General features: G+C 48.8%; 2 long non-coding RNA genes and 1 pseudogene across 4 annotated transcripts; 1 reads left to right on the forward strand and 2 right to left on the reverse strand.

The window, feature by feature from the left end:
* Nucleotides 1-647: 647 nt before the first annotated feature.
* On the reverse strand, nt 648-22518 carry LOC124701502 (annotated as a pseudogene).
* LOC124701504 lies at nt 7039-8457 on the reverse strand. Its single transcript, XR_007002085.1, has 3 exons — nt 8410-8457; nt 8265-8317; nt 7039-7184 (listed from the first exon to the last, which is right to left on the reverse strand). It is a non-coding gene; the product is annotated as an uncharacterized LOC124701504 (long non-coding RNA).
* On the forward strand, nt 8954-10665 carry LOC124701503. Of its 3 annotated transcripts, XR_007002084.1 has the most exons (3): nt 8954-9199; nt 9289-9482; nt 10292-10665. It is a non-coding gene; the product is annotated as an uncharacterized LOC124701503 (long non-coding RNA). The 3 variants fall into 3 exon arrangements; XR_007002083.1 differs by lacking the exon at nt 10292-10665 and having other exon boundaries at nt 9286-9751; XR_007002082.1 differs by lacking the exon at nt 10292-10665 and having other exon boundaries at nt 9289-9751.
* Nucleotides 22519-24051: the final 1533 nt, after the last annotated feature.

A 24051-nucleotide genomic window follows, 5' to 3' on the forward strand; every position in this document is an offset into this window, starting at 1 on the left:
GGTGGGAAAAATCCAGTTGTGACCCACATGCAATTAGAGAAACTCTAAGTTGCGACCCACATATAACTAGGATAAATCTCAGTTGCGATCCACCTTCAACTCGAAAAATCTCAAAAAATCTCAATTACGACCAGTATGTAACTTCCTAAATTAGCACGAATCGGGACGTAATCAAATGGACCGGGACATTTTTCTCAGTTGCATCACATGTGTCGCTATTGTTTTTTCTTACAAAGAACAAGCAAAGCACAAAAAACGTCAAACCTCAAAAAAATGCTAAACGCCATGCTACATGCACGCATAAGCAAAGCAGCCATGACAAAACAACAAGTGACAGCCTGCGGGAAAAAAAAAGGTGAAGCGCCTGTGGAGAAAATGACGTCAACACAAAACAACAAGAATGCACAAATCTTAATACACTTAATTTAATGATTGATTAGGTGACTGAGATTTAATAAGTCTAAGGCGCCTGATTTCCAGCAATTCCGAAAAGAAAATCGCATTGCAAGCCTTTTTTTCTTGACGACCTGCTGGGAAGTATACCCGAGGCATCATGATATGTCTTGCAGTTTAGTATATACAATGCACTGCTTCCATGGATATAGATGATGAAATTACAAGAATCGACTCCACAGTTGCTATAACCATTACACATTTTTATACCTGTATCTCATTGCACAACCAATGTAAGCTAGCAAATTCAGAAAACTGATCCCTAAGATGGCCTTCGTTCATGTTATCTGGGATCCATCCAGGATCTCCTCCTCGAGTTGTAAGGTATGACACAAAGGTCAATATGATTGAGCTTAAATAGCTCCCTGCTGAGACCGTGACCAGTGCAAATGCAGCACATAAACTCCTCATGGCATCTGGGCCTGATCATAGAAGAACTCAAGTTGACCAATATTAGTGAAAACCTCAGTAGCGCCAACAAAGAAATATTGTGGTATCTGCCAAAGAATGCTCTGTTAACTTGGCAAAACAATCTGCCCCGTTAGGGGGATTGGTTACATGTTATATAGGATGGAAAAGCCCCATCAATGGCATGTACATGGAAGGTGCCAATCATGGTGGTGTACTACACCATACACGTTGGACACAAGAAAGGAAAGTACAACGGTAATGTCTAGCCTGCTAAGACAGGTCTAACGGTATTGTCTAACACCCCCCTTAATCTAAGCCTTGGAAGCTATGGAAAGGTTGAGATTACGTTGGAATTCTTCAAGGAGCTTGACCGGCAATGTCTTGGTAAAACCATCAGCAATTTGATCTTTGCTTGACACGAACCGAATAGCAAGTATTTTTCTGGCGACCCTTTCTCGAACAAAGTGAAAATCAATCTCAATATGCTTTGTGCGGGCATGAAATACTGGATTTGCGGATAAATATGTGGCGCCAAGATTGTCACACCACAAACAAGGTTTTTGTTTCAGGGAAACACCAAGTTCTTTTAGCAAGGCCTCAACCCATATTAATTCAGCTGTAGCATCTGCAAGTGCTTTGTATTCCGCTTCAGTGCTAGAGCGTGAGACAGTGGCTTGTTTGCGGGCACTCCATGAAATGAGGTTAGGACCGAAGAATATAGCAAATCCGCCAGTGGAGCGCCTATCATCAAGACATCCCGCCCAGTCTGCATCTGAAAAACCACTAAGAAGAGTAGATGAGGACTTCTGAAAAGTTAGGCCGACCTTTAGTGTACCATGAACATATCGGAGGATGCGCTTAGCTGCTGTCCAGTGAGCTGTAGTTGGGGCATGAAGGAATTGACAATTTTTGTTAACTGAAAAAGCTAGATCAGGACGAGTCAGGGTTAGATATTGTAATGCACCAACAATACTCCGATAGTGTGTACTATCTTCAGAGCCAAGAGGTGTCCCATCATGCAATGCCAGTTTCTCAGAGCTGGATAGTGGTGTGGGGGTGGATGTGCATTTGAGCATGCCAACACGAGCAAGGAGGTCTTGTGCATATTTTTCTTGAGTTAACAATAGTCCATCCGATGTCTTCTTGACTTCAATGCCTAGGAAGAAATGCAAGTCTCCAAGGTCCTTGAGAGCAAAATTTTCACCCAAGTCACGAAGCAGCGCCGAAGTAGCCTGTGTAGATGAGCTTGCAACAATAATATCATCAACATAAATTAATAAAAACATAGTGATACCTGACTTATGATAGATGAAGAGGGATGTGTCGGCTTTGGATGTTTTAAATCCGAGAGCAAGGAGCTTGGAGCTTAATTTGGAGTACCATGCACGGGGAGCCTGCTTGAGACCGTAGAGGGCTTTATCCAGTTTGCAGATATAATGCGGAGCGTTTGGATTTTCAAACCCAGGTGGTTGTTTCATGTAAACTTCCTCTTCCAGAACGCCATGAATAAACGCGTTCTTAACGTCCAACTGTCGGAGGCTCCATCCCCTGGAGACTGAAAGTGCTAGAACAAGTCTAATAGTAGCTGCTTTCACAACTGGACTAAAAGTATCCTCATAATCAATACCATATCTTTGTTTGAAACCTTTTGCGACTAACCTTGCTTTATACCTGTCGATGGTGCCATCAGCATTTTTCTTGATGCGGTAGACCCACTTGCAGTCAATTAAATTTTTGTTCGGAGTAGGAGGAACAAGGTGCCATGTTTTGTTTTGAAGTAAGGCATCATATTCTTCTTGCATAGCATGACGCCACTTGTCATCATGAAGTGCCTCGGAGGTAGTGCGGGGTTCTCCTGTAGAGGTAAGCATGCCATAGCGAACTGTACCATCAGTGTAAATTTTTGGATTGCGGATACCTTTTTGTAGTCGTGTGCAAGGTTCAGCCGCAGGAGGTTGTACAAGATCCGAGTCCGCAGAGGATCCAGAGGAACCAGTGCTGCTGGGTGTGGATCCCGGTGCAGCAGGAGAATCCGGTGCAGATGATCCGGGGTCGCTGTGTGTGGCCGTTGGCGTTGAGGGAGGCGATGCAGAAGATCCCGGGGAGCTGACCGCGCTGGATCCCGCACCAATCACAGGTTGCTGCGGGGGGCCGCCATGGGACCGTTGCGGAGACGTGGTCCGCGCGGACGCGGAGGGCGCGGTCGACGCACGCGTCTCGGCGGGAGACGTGGCCCCTTCCTGGCCACGCAGCGAGGCTTGCGCAGATACAGGCGGAGACTCGGCGGTCGTGCGGCCTGCAGATCCTGGCGACGCGGATTTTGAGGGCGCCTGATCCGAGGATGATTGGCTGCCAGGAGAATCATTTCCGGGATCAGTGCTGTTGTTGGTACTTTCTTCCGAGACGGGATGTCCTCCATTTTGAGCATTTTCTTCACTGGTGTCGCTGATTTCTTCTCTGGAAGTACTAGTACTGCTTTGTGGTGTAGCAGCGCCACTGTTTTCAAGTACCTGCAAATGGTCAATGAGAGGTACAGCATGCATGTGATCATGATTAGGCATTCCCTCAAAGCTAGGTGGGATTGTTGATAGTTCTTTTGGGAGAAGAAGGATTTCTTCACGAAGTCGGGAACCTGCGTTGGGATGAAGTGAAGCAAAAGGAAAAATATTTTCATCGAACACCATATCACGGGAGATATAGACACGTCCGGTGGATGTGTCAAGACATTTTACGCCTTTGTGGAGAGGGCTATAGCCAAGAAAAACACATCGTTTGGAGCGAAAAGATAGCTTCCGTTTGTTATAGGGACGGAGATTTGGCCAACAAGCGCATCCAAAAATGCGAAGAGAGTCATAAATTGGTTTGATATTGAGAAGTTTTTCGGTTGGTGTTTGAAAATTGAGAACTTTGGTAAGAAGTAAATTGATAAGAAATGTAGCTGTTAAGAAGGCCTCATCCCAAAATTTGAGAGGCATAGAGGCGTTGGCTAGTAAGGAGAGACCAACTTCAACGATGTGACGATGTTTGCGTTCCGCGGAACCATTTTGTTGGTGAGCATGTGGGCATGAGACATGGTGTGTGATACCAACTTTTTGAAAAAACGAATGGAGTTTTTCATATTCACCTCCCCAATCAGTTTGCATAGTGATTATTTTGCGACCGAATTTGCGTTCAACTAACTGTTGGAAATTAAGGAAGACTTGATAAACATCGGATCGCTTTTTGAGCAAATATATCCAAGTAAATTTGCTAAAATCATCAATAAAGCTTACATAATACGAATGTTTTCCAACAGAAGGAGGTGCCGGACCCCATACATCACTAAACACTTGTTCCAAAGGAAATGTGGAAACACTAGTGGAGATTGGATATGGTAATTGATGACTTTTTGCTTGTTGACATGGATCACACACATATGAATTTATTTCATGCGAGTATGGAAGATTATTTTTCCTAAGAATTTGTTGAACAACAAACGAAGATGGGTGTCCTAGTCGACGATGCCATGTGGACGAAGATGGCTTGTGAGTGACGAAAGCATGCTTGCCAGTTCCCGTGGAGGTTGGTACTAGAGGATATAGACCATCATGACATGGCCCTTTAAACAGGATGTGCTTCGTGGCTTGGTCCTTAATCAAAAAGAAGAATGGGTGAATTTCGACAAAGGCATTGTTGTCTAAGGCAATTTTATGAGCAGATAATAAGTTTTTGGTGGCACTAGGAACATGTAGAATATTTCGAAGATGAAGAGAGCTATGAGGGGTATGCAAAATCGAATGACCAACATGTTTAATTGCCATACCTTGACCACTAGCATTGTGGACTTGATCATGCCCCTTGTATTGTTCACGGGTGGAGAGCTTGTTCAATTCGCCGGTGATGTGATCCGTGGCACCGGTATCCATATACCAGTTTGTGTCAACACCATAGGACATCATGTGCGCACTTTTGTCCTTGGTGTGGGAGTCATCATCATCATCACCATCAGCGTAGCGCCACCAGCAATCCCTTGCGGTGTGGCCAGGTTTCTTGCATATTTGGCACGGAAGATCTTGGTGTGGTGATGGCGCACGCCCACGGCCACGACCGCGGCCCCCCATGGGCGGCGGACGGCGACCATAGTTGTTGCCATCGTGTCGACGTGGAGGGCGCCCACGGAAATGGTGGTTGTAGCCACCGGCGTGATGTTGATTGTAGCCGCCCCCTTGGTGATGGTTGTTGTAGCCACCCCGACGAGGGCCGCCACCGCGAGAGGCGGTGTTTGCTGATGACGTGAAGGTGCCCGCCCCCTGCCCTGATTCGGACAGCATTTGCTGCCGGTAATCATAGGCAGAGAGCTGGTTGCAGACGTCCGTGAAGGAGGTGGCGGGGTTGGCGTTGGCGGCGGCGACAATGGGATTGTATTCGCCATCAAGACCAGCGAGAAGATACTCCTTGAGTTCCTCATCGCTGATCACACGACATGCAGCAGCAAGTTCAGATGCATACCCTTTCATTTTGGAGATAAACGCGGTGGCGGTCATGTCGAGCTTTTTGGTGTTGACGAGGGCTGCCCGCAGCATCCCTATACGCGCCCGAGATTGTTCCTTGAACAGCGCGTGGATGGTGCGCCATACGTCCGCGGCGTGCTCGAGGCCGAGGACATGGGCGAGGATGTCTTGCGAGAAGCCTTTGAGCAAAAAGCTCATGACTTGCTGATCTCGGGCGATCCAAACCCCGTATGATGGGTTCGGGATCTTGGTCTTGTTCTTTTCTTCATCCTCAACCTCCAAGGTTTTCGCGGGTGCGGGATCGGAGCCATCGAGTAGCTCCATGACATGCGCACCTCGCAACGCCGGGAGAACTTGTGCTTGCCAAAACAAGAAATTCTCACGGGTTAATTTTTCTGGCGGAGGAGCCCCTAGGGCCGCCGCCAATGAAGTTCCTGCGGAGGACGCCATGGGAGGGAGGGAGCAGCGATTCTTTTTCTTGGTGTTCTTCTGGTTGGTGGAGAGGGGATCAGTTGGACGTAGGTGGAAGAGTGGCTCTTGATACCATGTTAACATGGCAAAACAATCTGCCCCGTTAGGGGGATTGGTTACATGTTATATAGGATGGAAAAGCCCCATCAATGGCATGTACATGGAAGGTGCCAATCATGGTGGTGTACTACACCATACACGTTGGACACAAGAAAGGAAAGTACAACGGTAATGTCTAGCCTGCTAAGGCAGGTCTAACGGTATTGTCTAACATGCTCATTGGAACTGCAACCTTCTCATGGGTAAGACCTTCAGACATGGCAATGTCTAGGCGCTTCATCTTAACAAGGGCTGCAGATACCATTGCAACAATGGACAGGACTAATCCAATGCCAATCCGCTGTAGCTCAGAGAAACCCTTCTCCCTTCCAGTGAACTTTCCAGTGAATTGGAATGGGTGTATGAAGTGTGTTTTTTTGTGGTGAATAGGAAACCGTCGAACATCTGTTCATTGAGTGTCCCTTAGCTAAACTTCGTTCACGCACGGTTAATTTCACTTTCGATCTTCCGCCTTCAACTAATATTACAAATATGTTTGGTAATTGGTTAAATGGAGTAGATAGACAATCTAAAGTTTTCATCTGAATTGGGGTTTCTGCTTTATGTTGGTCTATTTGGAGGGCAAGAAATGATATTATTTTTAACAAAAAATAATCTTTTCATTACTTGCAGGTTATCCATATGATGACACACTGGGTTCAGCTATAGGCTCTCCTTTCGCCAAGGGACAGCGGGATGCCATGGTTTCTGGATGCACACTGCTCCAGACGATCGCTCAGGATATCTTGTGTCAGGCTGGCTGACGGCATACTAGGAGGCTAAAGTGATGTGTAGTGCTACTATGTTATATTTGTTCCGCTGGTTGATTCTTGTATCAACTGTAGGCGATGATTGCGTTGTGAGAGTTGTAATACTAAATATTACCGTTTTTAATAAAAGACCGTGTGCATCATCATGATGCAGAAGCCGGGGTTACGCTCCCCATTTCGAAAAAAGGTTTGACAACATGATCATATAGTGGAACCCATATGATGAGACTGATCACATCAAACGTCGAGAGGGATGCTGGAGGAACCTTGAAAGACCCAACCTGCTTGTCAAGAACCATTCTCTGCTCTATGAACATGGAAGAGCTCTGAGCATACACCGCATTGAATATGATTGTAGTTGCAAATAACGGGAACATTCTTACTAGGATCTTTAGTTCTTCCACCTGGGTGACTGCATAGCCTCCATGGGTTAGTAAAAAGATCACTCTTGGCATTAGCAGATGAGATGATGGCAGCCTTGTCAAGGAATCTGCAGGAAATGAGGTACATTAAATGTTGTAATAGTCATAACTACTATATTAAAATGTAACAAACATCTTTTTTCTCCTAATTTTGGATTTACTTTTTGTGTGCCTCTTCTGCTGACACGTATAATCATGTGTTCTGTTGTTATTTAGTGTACATTTCTGGGGTTAGCTTGGAATTCGAATTTTAATCTGACTTCTCACGTGTGAAAGGGGTTCATGTGGTAGGTCTGGGTGCGTGTAGCCTATTTTTTCTTCCACACCGTTGTTCTTTTTGTCCCACATGGTAGGCCCCAGCTGTATGGTAGAGCGGTGCGGTGGCCTCTCTAGATGGCTCCCCAACTGGTTTTGGTTGCCGGCCTCCTCCGCCTGACCGTCTGAGCTCCTCCCCGCCTCATTCCCCCGACCAAGGCCTTATTGCGCCGCTGTCCTAGCTCCCCTCGCCGTGGCCGGATGGTCATCTCGGGGATCAAGGATTGGCGGTCGCCGGGTGGTCGGCCCGAAATCTTCCCCTCCCGATCGCTCCCCCCTGTCCTGGGCTCCCTCTGGCTGGCGGTCGTGACGTGGGTGTCTGGCTCACCAGGCACAGCCCTGGCCTCCAGTGGCGGACGCAGGAAAGAATTGGAGGGGGGGTACACCTTAATTTTTTTTTGCGCACCCCCCAAATTGTGAAAAACCTTTGCATAATGAAGAACAAACATAGTAGTATCTCGCTTGACTATCTTAACCAGAGAACAATGGTCGACTGCCCATGGTTTCAGTTGCTCCTACGTAGTAGTATCACTGCAGTAGTTTTGAATTTGCAGCCTACACTACATTGGTACTATAGGTGTAGTGAAGATGGCACAATCATGCATTCTGTAGGCAGAGCATGAAAATATTGACTTGAACATAGTTTAGGTGAACATAAGTACTGGCACAATTCAAGAAAGTTATCCTTTTTCTCTGAGGGCTTACAAAAAGAAAGAAGCTTTTTCAAATGGAGCAACAGATTTACATATGGTTACTACAAGAAACTCGATCGTCATGTTCTTAGCAGCAGAGGAAGCCAAAACGAGGAACGAGATAGGTATTTAGGTATGAACCTCTTCAGAATCTCAGATGATCTGCGCTCCACAATGTCACCATGCGTCCATGCCTGAAAAAACTTAATCCTCAAACTTATTCATCTCCAGGGCGGGGTGGGTCCATACATTATTCATCTGCAACGGTACAAGTTGATTGCATCACCTCTTTGTAGGGGTCATCACAGCTCACATGCAAATGGCTGCATCACCCACTTGGTCGGCAACGCAGCAGCGAGGGCGGACGCAGCTGGGGCAGGCCGCGGGCGAGCGCCGGACTGGGCGGGGCTGATGGGCAGCAGCGGCGGCGGTGCTGGGGCGGCGGGCGGCGGCGGAGCCGGGGCCGGGGCGGCGGGTGGCGGCTGCGGTCGGAGGACGGCGGCTGCGGTCGAAGGACGGGTGCGCGTGGAGTGGGGAATCGAAGTCTGGGGCGTGCGCGTGGCGTGGGGCTCGACTCCTCCAGGATGGCCGGATGGGCCAGCGAATTTTGGGTGGGCCTTGGCCCCCCCGGCCCCCCCGCTGCGTCCGCCAATGCTTGGCCGAGGGTCGCCATATGCCTCGCGCTGGGAGCCGCCTTCTCCGGTCCGTCGCGCGCCGCCGTCTAATGCGGCCCTATAGCGGGGAGTCCGCGCCGCCGGGATCCACGGCTTTGCTGAGGGCCGCCGTGCGGCTCGCGCTGGGAGCCGCCTCCGCCGGTTTCTGGGGTCGCGGCGCCTTCTCCTTGGGCTGAAGTGGCCGGGCCACAAGAAGCGAACCAAGGCAGCGGCGGGCGCTACCACCGTTCCTGGAAAGGAGACCAAGGACGGTGTAGGGAATGGTTTTCACTGAGGGTGCTGTGGAGGGCTTGGGCGGAACCGGCGTTCATGCTTCGTGCTACAACCCATGCTCCAGATTAGCAGATTGCCGGCTCCTGTCACGATTAAGAAACGCGAGTGTGCCACGAAGCAGTCAATGTGGTAAGATTAGCAGATTGCCTGCCTGCTGATCTTCTTGGCTCCACTTTCTCTTCTTTTCATTGTGTGTATGACCTGTTTGCTTTCAGCAGAGAAAACTACATCTTCGTGTCACCCGTGGCTCCACAGCAGCCAGTCACATGAGCTTCGTGGCGGCTCCACGATCATGTGGAGCACGACATCGACATGACAACCAGCCCGATGACCACTGGTGCGGGAACTCCGGTGTTGGAGTGAGCTAATTCGTCTTCTCGAGCTCGCAGATGGCTGCCTTTGAAAGCTGCAGGTCCGTTCTTCTCCAGTCTGGTCTGCGAGTCCGTTCCTCCGGCATGACTGTTTTCTAGGCTTTCCTTAATTTTGCAGATGCTTCACAACTCAGTATTTGAAGAGCTTGATAATTGCAAGCATTTTCTCTCGCATATTGCAAAGTATTAGTGATGTTCTACATAGAGGGCTGCAGAGTATGATTGGGATTGCTGTTGGAAATCACAAATATCAGTTAACTATCTCTTGCTACAAGTTCATGATATTGATAAAGGCTTCAGGCTTTTGACATTTTAATTCTTCTGTTGCATTGTGATATCCCTTCAAAGAAACAATTTAGGAGATTTTTTTGGTTTCGTAACATTATATTCTTTGGCACTACTTTTATGTGATCTGGTGGTCTTCCTAAATCTAATAAAGAATTAGAAGTTGATAACCTAGCAAATTGGGTCCTGTATGTTCAATGCATCTTTTTTCCCCACTATCTCCCTTTTGTACTATTCATTTGTTTTCTTGCTTTTATGTTGACAGGTGAATTGACCTATTCGAATCAGTAATTGTGTATTGCGAAATAATATGATGCCTACTTTATTCAGATTCCCCCCCTGAATCATTCATACATCCACCATTATTTACTGAATACCCCCATATACGTGCAGATTGCAGTAGATTATGCACCTTCACCATCCTCTGCTTTGTTGTTTTCTCTATTTTAGTTCCTTTTTCTCTACATTTTCCACTAGAAATTGAATCCTTTTGGGAATTTTGTCGTTCTTTTTAGTCCTTGGTATGCCACTCAAAACTACACTGGATATTTTCAATCACATGTAGGACAGAAGAAAGACATGAAACTTTTGCTGGTCAAAGACGCATCGCCTCGATCTTATTAACGAAAGGTCCTTGTGCATGTTTCATATATCTGGTAATGCAGAGATCAGCAAACACACAACAAAACATATATGAGCTAGATTTCATCGTTGTAGACCATGAGGTATTTATTAATAAACATGAGCATTACATCTATTTTCCCCATTTACTTATTATTATGTATACAACACTGCTTCTACTTACACGTGGTAATAAACAAATGAAAACTTTGATAGGGTAGTTTCACTTTGTCTGATGAGTCTATTTTACTTATGATTTCCCATGGGAGGAGGAATGGGTGATACTTTTTTCTTTAGGGTATGCAAATATGTATAGATTGCAGGTGTTTAGTTGAAATGCATTTTTCTGGAGCACCATATCCCATTTATATGCAACACTCAGCTCATTAGAGTTACCACTTCTCTTAGTGCCATACTGATTTGCTGTTCTTCTTATCTCTTTTCCTGCCTTTTGTTGTTTTATTTAATTAATTATCATTTTGTAGAGAAAAAGACTGACTACTGAGTAAATGACAACAAGCTGCGAAAATAAAGGGATGTATGAGATAAATTCTTTGCTGAATGAAATGACCCAAGTGCGCGCTATTTAAGAACAGGGCATTCCATTATGGGATAATTGGAAGAGATACTGTTCATTGCATAGATCAGATGATGTAGGGAGTGGCAACAAGATTGTTATGTTTGGAAACATATTTTTGGGATTAACAATTTTCCTTACAATAGAAAGGGACGCTTCTCCAAAGTGTCTACATATAAGTGATTTATTGCAAGCATGATTATTATATACTTGCGTCAAACTGCAGGTTTAATAAGAGATTGGAGGAAAGTTAGCCAAATCAAAGATCAGGGAATGTTTATGATGATGTGCATATATTGGTCCATTTTTTTTCTTATGTCTCAGACTGGGAGGTAGGAAATATGTATTTTATCAATATAATATTGATGTTCAGTATGCTCGCATGTTTAGTGACCTAGGACTTTCCATTTCATACATTAATTGTTGTTTTACATAAAACTGACATTTTATCATGAAATGTGATTTTGTCCATAGAAACTTTGCTGACTTGCACTTCATATTTCAGTCTTTATATTGAAGCAATTGAAATACTTGCGTACCCTCTCAAAAAAAAAGAAATACTTGCGTACATTGTTTTAGTCAAAGAATTTCCTTTTACGCATGTTGGACTGGAGTATATATGTTTTACTATGGTGGTGGATTTAGTGCATTTCGGTTTGCTAATTAAAAGCCACGTATTCGTTTTACCTCTCTGTATCCTTGCTTGCATTATTCCTGTTTTAACATCTGAGTCAATGCTTAATGGGCAGACCTATGCTTGTGATTGCATTTTACTTGAGAGCTTCGATTTCCAGATCAAAATATAGATTTTACTGTACCATCTAGGGTTTTTGTTCCTTCCCCATGTAAAGATAGATCCTTGCAAAGACTTGGGCATCAGGTACTACCTCCATTGCTATTTTGAATTTTTGATAAAATAATCATGGATGCTAATATAGTTGTCCTCAACATAAGGCTTGCATTACTGGTCTATTTGTAAATTTCATGTTTTTTACTTTATTGAGACACTGGTTCAATTTGTTATTTCGTGATAGCAATGGATAATCTGAAGTTTCGTGATTTTTTATTAATTTCCTCTTCCAAATGCATTTCTGCAAACAACATCACAGGATAGTTGCCCTCATCTTTTTGTAGGTTGAGAAATATGAAAGGTTTGTAAGTCTTTTTCACGTTTGATTAGTCTGTTTATTTTTGTAGTGATATGTCTTGATTTTGATGAATGGATAATTTTGGGGCCTCCACTTATGTGCGTCATGCACGTGTTAATATGATACAATCAGCTAGGTGTGAATAGCAAGTGCATATGTTTTGCTGTCAAGTTTGTTCTACTCTGTCATTATAGTTATGCATTATGTCAGGTGTTTTCCCTCGGGTTCTGAACCTGTCAAACTAATGGAATCATGTTCTACAACCAACATTTTTTTGAACATCAAGAGGAAGGAGAGTTAATTGAGCTTCTCGCTTATAGTTTGAAGAGATCAATGCTCGGACTTCAGGAGGGAGAGTAAGGGGCCTGCTTGCATTGTTGGGGCCTCCTATCAATGTTGGAGATCTACATTCTTTTCCCTAAGTTACATTGAGTTGAAAACGGGAGGATATTTCTGAATCGATACTACGTAAACATGAGCCATATATGCCTGTAAAGAAGACATGGTAGGGAGTATTTGCATCTCGAAGCAGTATTTTGTTTTCTTGCTCAAACTTGCAATGAGATCTTCTTAGGAATTTGATTTTTCGGTCATGGGTAATACTATTTACATTAAATGCAGAAAAAGAGTTATAAAATTAGAAGCATGCCCGATATATATACTTATCTTTCTAGACCAAACCATGCGTAGGCGAAAGCTGCAAAACCCTGACGAGCATGCATAAATTCCTTGGAAAATAAGCCATATATGTTCGAACGTTGGTTTTGATCAGTATTTCCTTGGACACCAAATCATGCGTCAATTCCATAACAGTGCTCTGCTTTTGTGTTGAGCATAGCTAATAATATATTCTCAGGACATGCTAAGCATATGTATACATATTGTCACTATTTTTGTATGCAGTTCTTTGCTAGGAAGAAAATCATGTAGTGCAGGTGGATAATTTTTGTTGCTGTATGAATTTTCATGATGCCTTTTCTGAACTTCATTTCAAATGGATATACTCATAACAGTATTTGGATTGTCTATTTGGTATGACAGATGAGCTGCATCAAGTCATCGCCATGTTCACCAGAGCTGTTTCACAGGCTGTTGTAAAGACTCCATGCAAGTAAATGAAACTACTTTATCACACACTCAATCCGTTAAGACTCGCTCCCACCTTCGTTTTTGATCAGACATACGCCAATATTAGTCCACAGCTAAATGACAATCTGGACAGACTCACATCTAAGCAAATAAAACTACCAGCCGAGTATTTATTAATCATACAAAAGCAAGACAACACAACGACTGAGTTCTTAAAAAAATCGAAGCAAACGCAACTCTACAAAGATAAAAACATTAACTTCATTATTCAGACACATTGGAAGTTCAGGAACATTTACCACCATTTACCATCGTCAAATTTTTTCATTAGTCAGCCACCATATGGCGCGGCGTGCCGCCGCGCCAATACAACAAAGGAGTTGAGAGGAAAGCTAGCTGCAGAAAACACTGGGAAGAATTTGAGTATCATATAAAAAGTGTCAGTCCAACCCTATCCCGAAATTACAGTTTTTTAATAAAAGGTCGTGTGCATTATCATGATGCAAAAACCGGGGTTACACTCCCCATTTCGAAAAAAGGTATGACAACACGATCATATAGTGGAACCCATATGATGAGACTGATCACATCAAACGTCGAGAGGGATGCAGGAGGAACCTTGAAAGATCCAACCTGCTTGTCAAGAACCATTCTCTGCTCTATGAACATGGAAGAGTTCTGAGCATACACCGCATTGAATATGATTGTAGTTGCAAATAACGGGAACATTCTTACTAGGATCTTTAGTTCTTCCACCTGGGTGACTGCATAGCCTCCATGGACCATGGGTTAGTAAAAAGATCACTCTTGGCATCAGCAGATGAGATGATGGCAGCCTTGTCAAGGAATCTGCAGGAAATGAGGTACATTAAATGTTGTAATAGTCATACAACAAAGGAGTTGAGAGGAAAGCTAGCTGCAGAAAAAAAAACACTGGGAAGAATTTGAGTATCATATAAAAAGTGTCAGTCTGTTATGACCGGTATTGGTTATGTTAGGAGAGGGCCCAACCATGGGCCCAACTAGGGGCTTAGCCCATTATCAGTTTAGGGTTTAGCTCTTTATATACTGGATGTAACGATGCAAACATGAAGCGATAATCATATTCATTATTGCCGACTCCCTGAGGAGTCGGTCTCCTAAACCTAGCCGCCGCCCTCCTCTTCTCAGCCGCGCACGACGGCGCCCTGCCGCCGGCGTCCGCCGCCTCGTTCGCACACCACTCCCTCCTTCCCCTACAAACTACGCCCTAGGTCCGGTAGAGCTGTTGGTTCTACCACAGTCCAACCCTATCCCGAAATTATAATTATATTACATTTACATATTTACACTTGCAACTCATAAAGTCTGAGAAAGACTCATCAAGTTGTGTTGAGATATATTTAATTTGCAGATATCAGATCGATCACTATCGATACCAGTAGCCATAACTGCATTCCTGTTATATTGCGCACCCAGTACCCACTGCGAATTAACGCTATGCATATAGCATGTTGTACGTGCTCTACCGGTTCTACTTTTGTTGGTAGATAGGTATTTATTTTCCGCCAATCTCAAGTTCAAACCATACTGAAGGTTGTGTCACAATTAAATTTCTTCATTAGTAGTGCAAATACAACCACATATCATACAAAAAGTAAGCCAATGATGTAGCATAAGGAAGATAATTACTCAAGTTCGCTTGTGTGTTCCAACTTCCGACTCCCCTCTATTGCTGAATGTTGACCATCAACTTCATATAGAAGAGAAGCACCATGTGGCGCTTCAGCATGCAACTCACGGAATGCTGCAACTACAACCTGGCACACTCTTGTAAGTGGGCTCCCACCAGGTTTCTGAAATCTATACATATTTGAGGCTGAAAAGAAGCTTGCAATAGCCAATGCCATAAATACAGTAGGAATGACAAACCCTATTCCCCAACCTGAGTTATCTTGTATCCAAACAATAACAGTGCCTGGTATGAATGAACCGATATTTATGGAGAAATAGAACCAATTGAAGAAGGAACCCTGCTTAACTCTCTCTGTTGGATCACTGTCATCAAATTGATCAGCTCCAAAGGATGATACTGGTAGGGGCTAGGGTTCTACCGGGTCTAGGGCAGAGGTTGTAAGGGTGGAAATGAGGGCGGAGAGGCTGGAGGGCTCGGCGCCGGCGGCTGGGCGCCGTCGCGGAGGAAGGAGGCGGCGGCTAGGGTTGGGTGCGGCTGGACGCAGGGGGTCTCCCGTCTCCCTTCAGGAGACGAGACAGTATGATATTGAATATTTGTCTGATTAATCACGAAGGGGTACATGTGTTTATATAGGAGGACGGCCTCCTTTAAACCCTAATTTACTTGGGCTAAGCCCCTAATTTACTTTGGCTAAGCCCACAACTAGCCACTAGTGGGCTTCTTGCGTGTATAGGTCAGACCGACCAAAACATCTCTCCCCGCCTTCTCAAATAACTCGTCCTCCAGCTGAACTTCTGGAAACTGCTGGCGGAGATCTTCAAGCTTCTCCCAAGTCGCCTCGTCCTCTGGCATGCCTGTCCAATGCACCAAGACGTGCCAAACACCACGTCGCTGCTGGGCCTTCATCACGCGAGCCACACTCGCCGGGGCAGGCTCGAGACGCCCATCCGAAGTAGGTGGAAGAGCTGGTGGTGCAGACGGAGGGTCGCCACGGTAGGCCTTCAGGAGGCCGACGTTGAAGACGTCGTGGAGGCGCGAGCCCGCGGGCAGCTCAAGACGGTAGGCGAGCGTGCCGATGCGCTCCAGCACACGGAAGGGACCAGCGTAACGAGGTCCCAACTTGCGCCTGGAGTGCGGGTCCAAGGACTGGGTCGTCCGGTGAAGAAGGCGTAGCCAGACCCAGTCGCCCACCGCAAACTCCGCCTCGCGATGGTGTGCATCATAGTACCTCCTGGCCAGCTACTGAGCCCGAAGAAGTCGCTGGCGCGCCTCAGCCAGTATCTCGTCGCGGGTACGCAGCAGGTCATCCGCCGTCTCAGTACGTGCCGTGCCAGGCGCATAGGGAAGCATCGCCGGCGGTGGCCTCCCGTAGACCACCTCAAAGGGAGTGGCGTGCAGCGCGGAGTGGTAGGACGTGTTGTAGCAGTACTCGGCCCACGCCAGCCAGTCCACCCAAGCTCGTGGACGATCCCCGGTGATGCAGCGCAGGTACATGGCGATGATCTTGTTGACGACCTCGGACTGGCCGTCCGTGTGAGGATGAAACGCCGTGCTCATGTGGAGCTTCATACCCGCCAACCCAAAGAGGTCCCTCCAGACGTGACCCGTGAACACAGGATCACGATCACTGACGATGGAGGACGGAAACCCGTGGAGGCGAATGATGTCGTCGAAGAAGGCGCGTGCCACGGACGCCGCCGTATAGGGATGGCCGAGGGCGATGAAGTGCGCGTACTTGGAGAAGCGGTCGACCACCGTGAGGATGACGGACTTGCCGCCAACCTTCGGCAGCCCCTCGATGAAGTCCATGGAGATGTCCGCCCACACCGGGACGACACGTCCGGCCGGCTGCGGCAAGCCCGCCGGACGGAGCGTCTCCGTCTTGTTCCGCCGGCATGTGACACACGCCCGCACCCGGTCTCGCACCAGGGCGCCATCCCCCGGAATGTAAAAATCAGCGCGGAGACGGTGCGGGGTCTTCCGGACGCCCTCGTGACTGCGGCGAATGCGCCAAGGACAAGGCCCGGTGGCGCAGGTCTCCATGATCCGGCACGAAGATGCGGCGCCCATGGAGGAGTAGTCCCTCGTCCGGGCGCCATGGCGCGGCCAACTCGCCGTCGGCCGGGCGGCGGCGCAGCCTGCTGCGCATCCGCAGCCTCGGCAGTAGCGCGGCGAACCTCGTCGATGAAGGCGAAAGATGGCCCGGAGTGGATGCAGAGGGCTGCACCGACCGTGGGCGCGTCTGCAGCGTCGTCAACGTCGCGGCGGGACAGGGCATAGACGACTGTGTTGAGGCGGCCGGGGCGGTACTCGACGGTGAAGTCGAAGCCGAAGAGCTTGTTGATCCACTGATGCTGCGGCACTGTGGAGAGGCGCTGATCCAGCAAGAACTTCGAGGCCGTAGTGGTCCGTGCGCACACGGAACGTTCGGCCCCAAAGATACGCCCGCCGGTGGCGCACCGCCTGGACCAGCCCGATCAGCTCGCGCTCATATGCGGCGAGCTTGTGGTGGCGCGCGCCGAAGGGGCGACTGAAGAAAGCGAGTGGCCCCTCGCCCCGGTGAAGGACGGCGCCGAAGCCGATGCCGGAGGCGTCGCAGTCCACCACGAACGGCTCGTCGAAGTCCGGCATCTGAAGAACGGGGCCCGACGTGAGTGCCCGCTGCAGGGCGGCGAAGGCCGTGGCCGCCTCCTCGTCCCAGGAGAAGGCGTCGCGGCGAAGCAGGCGCGTGAGAGGCGCGGCGATGAGGCCAGTCCTGGATGTACCGCCGGTAGTATCCTGCGAGGCCCAAAAATCCGCGAAGAGCTCGCGGCGACTGGGGCGTCGGCCAGGCGGCGACGGCGGCGACCTTGTCCGCGTCCATCGCGACACCGTCGGCGGAGATGACGTGGCCCAAGTACGCGACGGAGGTCGTGCCAAACGAGCACTTCGACGCTTGAGATGAAGACGATGCGCTCGAAGCTCGTTGAAGATGATGGCCACGTGCTGCAGGTGCTCCGCCCAGGATGCGATGTAGATCAAAATACCATCAAAGAAAACAAGCACAAAGCGGCGTAAGTAGGGGCTGAGCACGTCGTTCATCAGGGCCTGGAAGGTCGCCGGTGCGTTGGAGAGGCCGAACGGCATCACCAAAAACTCGTAGTGGCCATGGTGAGTGCGGAACGCCGTCTTGGCGATGTCGTCCGGGTGCATGCGCACCTGATGATAGCCCGAGCGCAAGTCGAGCTTGGTGAAGAAGCGCGCGCCATGCAGCTCGTCCAGGAGCTCATCCACGACGGGGATGGGGAACTTGTCCTTGGACGTGACGGTGTTGAGGGCGCGGAAGTCGATGCGGAAGCGCCACGTGCCGTCGGCCTTGCGCACAAGGAGCACGGGGCGCGAACGGCGACGTCGAAATCCGAATGATGACCTGTGCTAGCATGACCGCCACCTGGCGCTCGAGCTCGTCCTTCTGCAGCTGGGGGTACCGGTACGGCCGCACAGCTACGGGTGCCGTGTTCGGCAGCAGGTGTATGCGGTGGTACAGGGTCGCGAGGGAGGGAGGCCCTGCGGCTCGTCGAAGAGGTCATCGTGCTGCTGCAGTAAGTCGGCTAGGAGTGGATGCGCCTCGTCAAGCGCGACGGCCATCAGGTGGAGCTGCGGGGATGTGCCAGTGCTGCCCACGCCCGTCCAGTGAACACGGCGTCCGCCCTCGCGCCAGAAGATGAGGGACAGCACGTCGAGGTCCCACAGGATGGGGCCTAAGGTGCTCAGGAAGTCGAGGCCGAGGATGAAGTCGTACCAGCCCAAGTCGATGCCGACGCAGTCGATGGAGAACGGCTCGTCGCCTACGAGCACGGGAACCTGTCGCGCCACGCCCTAGCACGTAAGACGGTCCCCGTTGGCGACGGTGACGCTGTACTTCTCCGATCCCGCCGGCTGGAAAGCGAGGCGGCGCATGGCGGTGTTGGACAGGAAGTTGTGCGTGGAGCCCGTGTCCACCAGCGCAGTGAGACGCTCCCCATTGATCGTCACCGGGAGCAGCATCGTCTTTGCCGTCTTGATGCCTGCCATAGCATGAAGAGAGACGACGAAGGCGGACGCGTCGACCGGTGCGTAGGTCGTGACACCGGCCTCAGTGACGGTGGCGGCCGCGAGCTCGGCGGTGAGGGCCTCAACGTCGGCGTCGTCGACGGTCTCCAGGTAGAAGAGGCGGGCGCACGTGTGGCCCGGCGCGTACTTCTCGTCGCAGTTGAAGCACAGCCCCTGGCGGCGCCGCTCGAGCTGCTCTGCAGCCGTCAGCCGCTTGAAGGGGCGAGTCGGCGCAAGAGGGCCCGCGGGCGCAGCGGCCGGCGCGGGGCGCGGCGGGGCGGTGGGCGTCGGGGCGGGACGAGCGCTGCCACGTTGCGCGTAGACCTGCTGCATGGCGATGGTGCGCTGCTCGTAGGCCCGTGCGTAGTACATGGCCGTCTGCAGGTCCGTAGGCTCGCGCATCTCGACGTCGACGCGGATGTAGTCGGGGAGGCCGCCGACGAAGAGATCGGCGCGCTGCCGCGCCGAGACGCCCGGGGCATGGCACGCGAGCGCCTGAAAGCGGTCGGCGAAGTCCTGGACCGTGGTGGTGAAGGCGAGGCGTCCCAGCTCGGCGAGGCGGCTGCCGCGGCTGCCGCGGAGGGTCGGCCCAAACCGCTGGAGGCACAGGTCGCGGAAGCGCTCCCAGGGCGGCATCCCGCCCTCGTCCTGCTCGAGGGCGTAGTACCAAGTCTGCGCGGTGCCCCGTAGGTGATAGGAGGCGATCCACGTGCGGTCGACGCTGAGCGTCCGCTGCCCCCGAAGAAACTGCTCACACTGGTTCAGCCAGTTCAGGGGGTCGGTGGCGCCGTCGTAGGTGGCGAACTCTAGCTTGGTGAAGCGGGGCGGCTGCTGCGCCAGAGGCGTGACCCCGGAGGCGCCCTCCTGGCGGCCCGGGGTGAAGGACGTGCTCTCGGCGAAGGGGCAGACAAACCCGCCGGGACCGCCAAAGGTGTGGGCGGGTCGCCGAACCGTCGTCCGCGCCGCAGCTCCGAGTGTAGACGGGCGACGCGTCGGTCCATGTAGGGATTGGCGAGGGCGATGGCGGCCACCACGCGGGCGGCCCTTGCCGGCGACGGAGGCGGGCGGTGTCGGGGTGGCGGACGAGGCCGGGACGGCGGCCGGTGGGGGCGGCGGGTGTCGGCCGGCTTTGATCTCCACGAGCTGGAAGCGGATGGCGCGGAGACTGTCGGCGAGGTCCGCCAGTGTAGCGGGCAGGAGGTCGAGGCCCGTGGGGGCGGCGGCGGCGGCCTGGATGGCAGCGGCGGCAGCGCCCCCTGGTCTCCGTCGGCGGCGGCGGCGGGCCCCTGCAGCGCGTGGGCGCCTGTCATGGCGGCGGAGGTGGCGGGGGTGGTGTTGGTGGCGGCGGCGGACGTGGCGGTGATGGGTTCGACGGGAGGGCTGTTGGAGCCCATGAGACCTAGGCAATCTGATACCAAAGTGGTAGGGGCTAGGGTTCTACCGGGTCTAGGGCGAAGGTTGTAAGGGTGGAAGTGAGGGCGGAGAGGGTCGGAGGGCTCGGCGGCCGGCGGGCCGGGCGCCGTCGGCGGAGGAAGGAGGCGGCGGCTAGGGTTGGGTGCGGCGGGCGCGAGGGTCTACCGTCTCCCTTCGGAGACGAGACAAGTATGATACCGAATATTTGTCTGATTAATCACGAAGGGGTACATGTGTTTATATAGGAGGACGGCCTCCTCTAAACCCTAATTTACTTGGGCTAAGCCCCTAATTTACTTGGGCTAAGCCCACAACTAGCCACTAGTGGGCTTCTTGCGTGTATAGGTCAGACCGACCATAACAAATACACATGGTTTAATTCCTCCAGTCCTTAGGGCAATCATATATAAACCTAGGAAAAATGTGCCATTCTGTAGTAAGCTTGCTTCTGGACAAACAGATCCTAAACATGAAGGTGGTTGAAGTGCTGGAAGTGATGCTGAAAGCATCAAAACGACCAGACCCTTCAGTAAAAAGTAATACACGATTAAAATGGTTGACTGAAGACATTAAGATGAATGAATCGATAGTTCATCCAAATCAAACTGAATATAAAAGATCAACATGTTAAGTATATTAAGTTAAAAGTAAAGATCTTTTGGATTCTTATGTTCAACTACTTAGAAATTACTAAGTAGAATGTAAAACGACATTGTTTTGTATGCCAGGATGAAGCATTATGGAACAACGGAGATAGCGAAAATTCTGTTGACTTTATATTGTACTTACAATAAAATAAATTGATGAGAAAACAGCAATAGTCCAGTACTTTCCCCAATAAGAATCCGCTAAGATGGCTCCAATGAGGGGAGTCAGATAGCATGTCGTCCCTTGCCAAGTGGTGACATTTCTTGCAGCTTCAAGATTTCCTTGATGAAGCTTTGATTTAAGATACGTGACTAGATTTTTTGCAATTCCATAGTAGGCCAGACGCTCACAACACTCGGTACCTGTCAGCAGATTAGCATCACTGGAGCTTGCCAAACATCAAACAGAAAATATGCATTGCCAAAATATTTTGTACCATATGTCCAATAGTCTTTACTCTTTAGGTTAGTTATATACTAGTTTCGTTCCAGATACCTCTAAATAGAAGATCTTACTATTGTAAGTGTAAATTCAAGAAGCTGGCATACTATTAGTCTATTATGAAGGACCCATTAGGTTAAATGCTGTTAGTGAAAAATGCACTGAGGGATGTGCTTACTAAGGAAAATAGCTAGCTACAACAATAATTATCTGTTATATAGGAGAAAACAAGGAGTTTCTTCAGTAAACACTTCGCCAAACTTTGGTGCGCCGTTCAACATGGGATTTACCTAACCTTGTAAAATGGGGACAGAGAAGCAATTTGGTATAGAAATTTCTTAAGAACTTGTGCAGACATACAACTATGGTCAGTGCCAGCCGGATTGGAACAAACCACCCAAAACATGTATGAACACCCCTATATGTTACCTAGGATGAAGAAGCATGCTCTCCAATTGCCTGTGGTGCGCCTTGTTACAGGACGCCATTTGATGTCAACGGATCCATCACCGGTGTAGAGACTTGCATCCTGCTAAGAATAAGCAGCATCAGACTGAGCCTTATTTAACCAGATAAGGACATACTGAAAATGCGGTAGAGTTGCAACCCTGGACAGAGAGAAGGACCATGCATGTAGCAATACGGTACAAAATTTCCCTGAGAATTCTGAACCCAAAATCAGGCCTAAAGATTACTACTGCGCATTAGAAAAAAGTGTTGCGTGGCAGTCAAATTTTTAACATCACTGAGGCAAGAATTGAGGAGATAGCATCCATTCCTCATCTAGTTGTCTGTCTGTCTGTCTCAAGTTACAGTTTGGAATTTGGACCCAAGAGGCCAAGAAGATGAAAGATTTATCAGTTTACTACTACCATCTTTCAAGAAAAAATTAAGAGGATGATCAGCTAGATAGAATAAACGTTAAACTCTACAGGCCACAACTACCTAGGATGTGCAATGGAAATCGGAAGAATTAAAAAACCACAAGTTAACTGTACCAGAGAAGGAAGAAGGAGCGGCTGATGATCTCCATCCTCTTGGACCAGTAATCCCCTCTCTTGCGCTGCGTCCATGAAGCGTCTCAACCACGGAGACCGGACCAGCAAGAGATAATCAAGGCACTGTATTGGGCTGGGTTTCACCGCTGAGTCGTCGCTGATTCTGAATGCCTGAATGTGGTCTTTTTGCGGTCAGCCCCGCAACTTTTCTCTTATTAACTTATACCGGATCTGTACGCCTCAGCGAGTCAGCCGCAGGTGGCGGCCGTGGAGAAGGTCAGTCCAGCAACGCGTAGTCGCCTACTCCGGCGCCGGTGATCTCGCGGGAGGCTGTGTCGGAATCGGAGAAGCGGGTGAGATCCATCACCTCGACACATCATTCGCTGGATCCGGTGGCCATGGGCCATGGAGCGAAGTTGGTGGTGAGTGATGGAGGACTGGAGTGCGCGGTGGTAGCCCTCCTGGAGCTTGCACGAGTAGGACGGCATGGCGGCGAGAGTTTGGGGGTGCTCGGGGCAGGCGTTGAGGACACAGACCTCGACGGCAGGACTAAAGCGACGGCCATGGCGACAGTAGGGGATTTCTTCCACCACAGTGGATGGATTTCCCTTTTTCGTTTCGACTTTGGAATTTCAGTGCGATGGGAGATTTTTTTTTAGAACTACTGTGATGGGCCACGTACCATACGTTCCAGCAAACCTCCCATTTGTCTTCAGCAGTCTGGGTATTGGCTTTTTTTTCCCGCTTAATTTCACCTCACTATTTTGCAATTTTGCAATTAGTTTAAAAATTATGAATCAGGTATTATCTGAGCTTTTCAAGTTTCAGCATTGCCAGTGTACACTTGAAATGCTTATGCCATTCAGCCGAACCTCACCATTTGATTACTCTCCTCTCTCTCTCTCTATAAACTTATCAAAAAGGGGTTCAAAAAGTTTAAGACCTTTATCCCAAAACACCAACAAAAAATTATGGCATGCCATCCCATAAACAACATTTGAAAATAGAGTAAGTTTTTGTAGATGCCTATATGAATATGTGAACTGTATCATGTAGTGACCAACTTGTTAAACGTTTAGACATGGCATAACTAAAATTATCAGTCATCATATAGTCACATACTTAATCATTACGACCAAGCTTGGCCTCATTGCCCAAAAAAGACATAAAGGGCTCATTTGATTCAAAGGAATTCTATAGGAAGTTTTTAGGATTTACATTTTTAGGAATTTTTCCTATGTACGCCATTTGATTCGTAGGATTGAATCCTTAGAAATGCATAGGATTTTTTTCTTATAGGATTGCATTGCACTATGTTTTGGAGGAAAATTTTCATCCACTCAAACCTCATGTTACAATTCCTTTGATTTTCCTATGAATCAAACGTTGCATGAAAAAAAAAATGTAGGTTCCAAATCCTATAGTATTCCACTCGACATGACATTCTAATCCTGCAGTTTTAAGAATCCTACAAATCAAACAGGCCCTAAAATGTTCTTGTGATTCAGGAAAACTTTTAACCTTATCATCATCTTGAAATTGCCGAGATATGCAACATTGAGATCTCATGTATGCACAACAAACTGAAACAGAAGGCATTCATGTTATTGCAGCAGTCTAAAGCAGGATAACTCTAAGATAGTG

This window comes from Lolium rigidum, chromosome 3 (assembly GCF_022539505.1).
Source record: "Lolium rigidum isolate FL_2022 chromosome 3, APGP_CSIRO_Lrig_0.1, whole genome shotgun sequence".
Lineage (NCBI taxonomy): Eukaryota > Viridiplantae > Streptophyta > Magnoliopsida > Poales > Poaceae > Lolium > Lolium rigidum.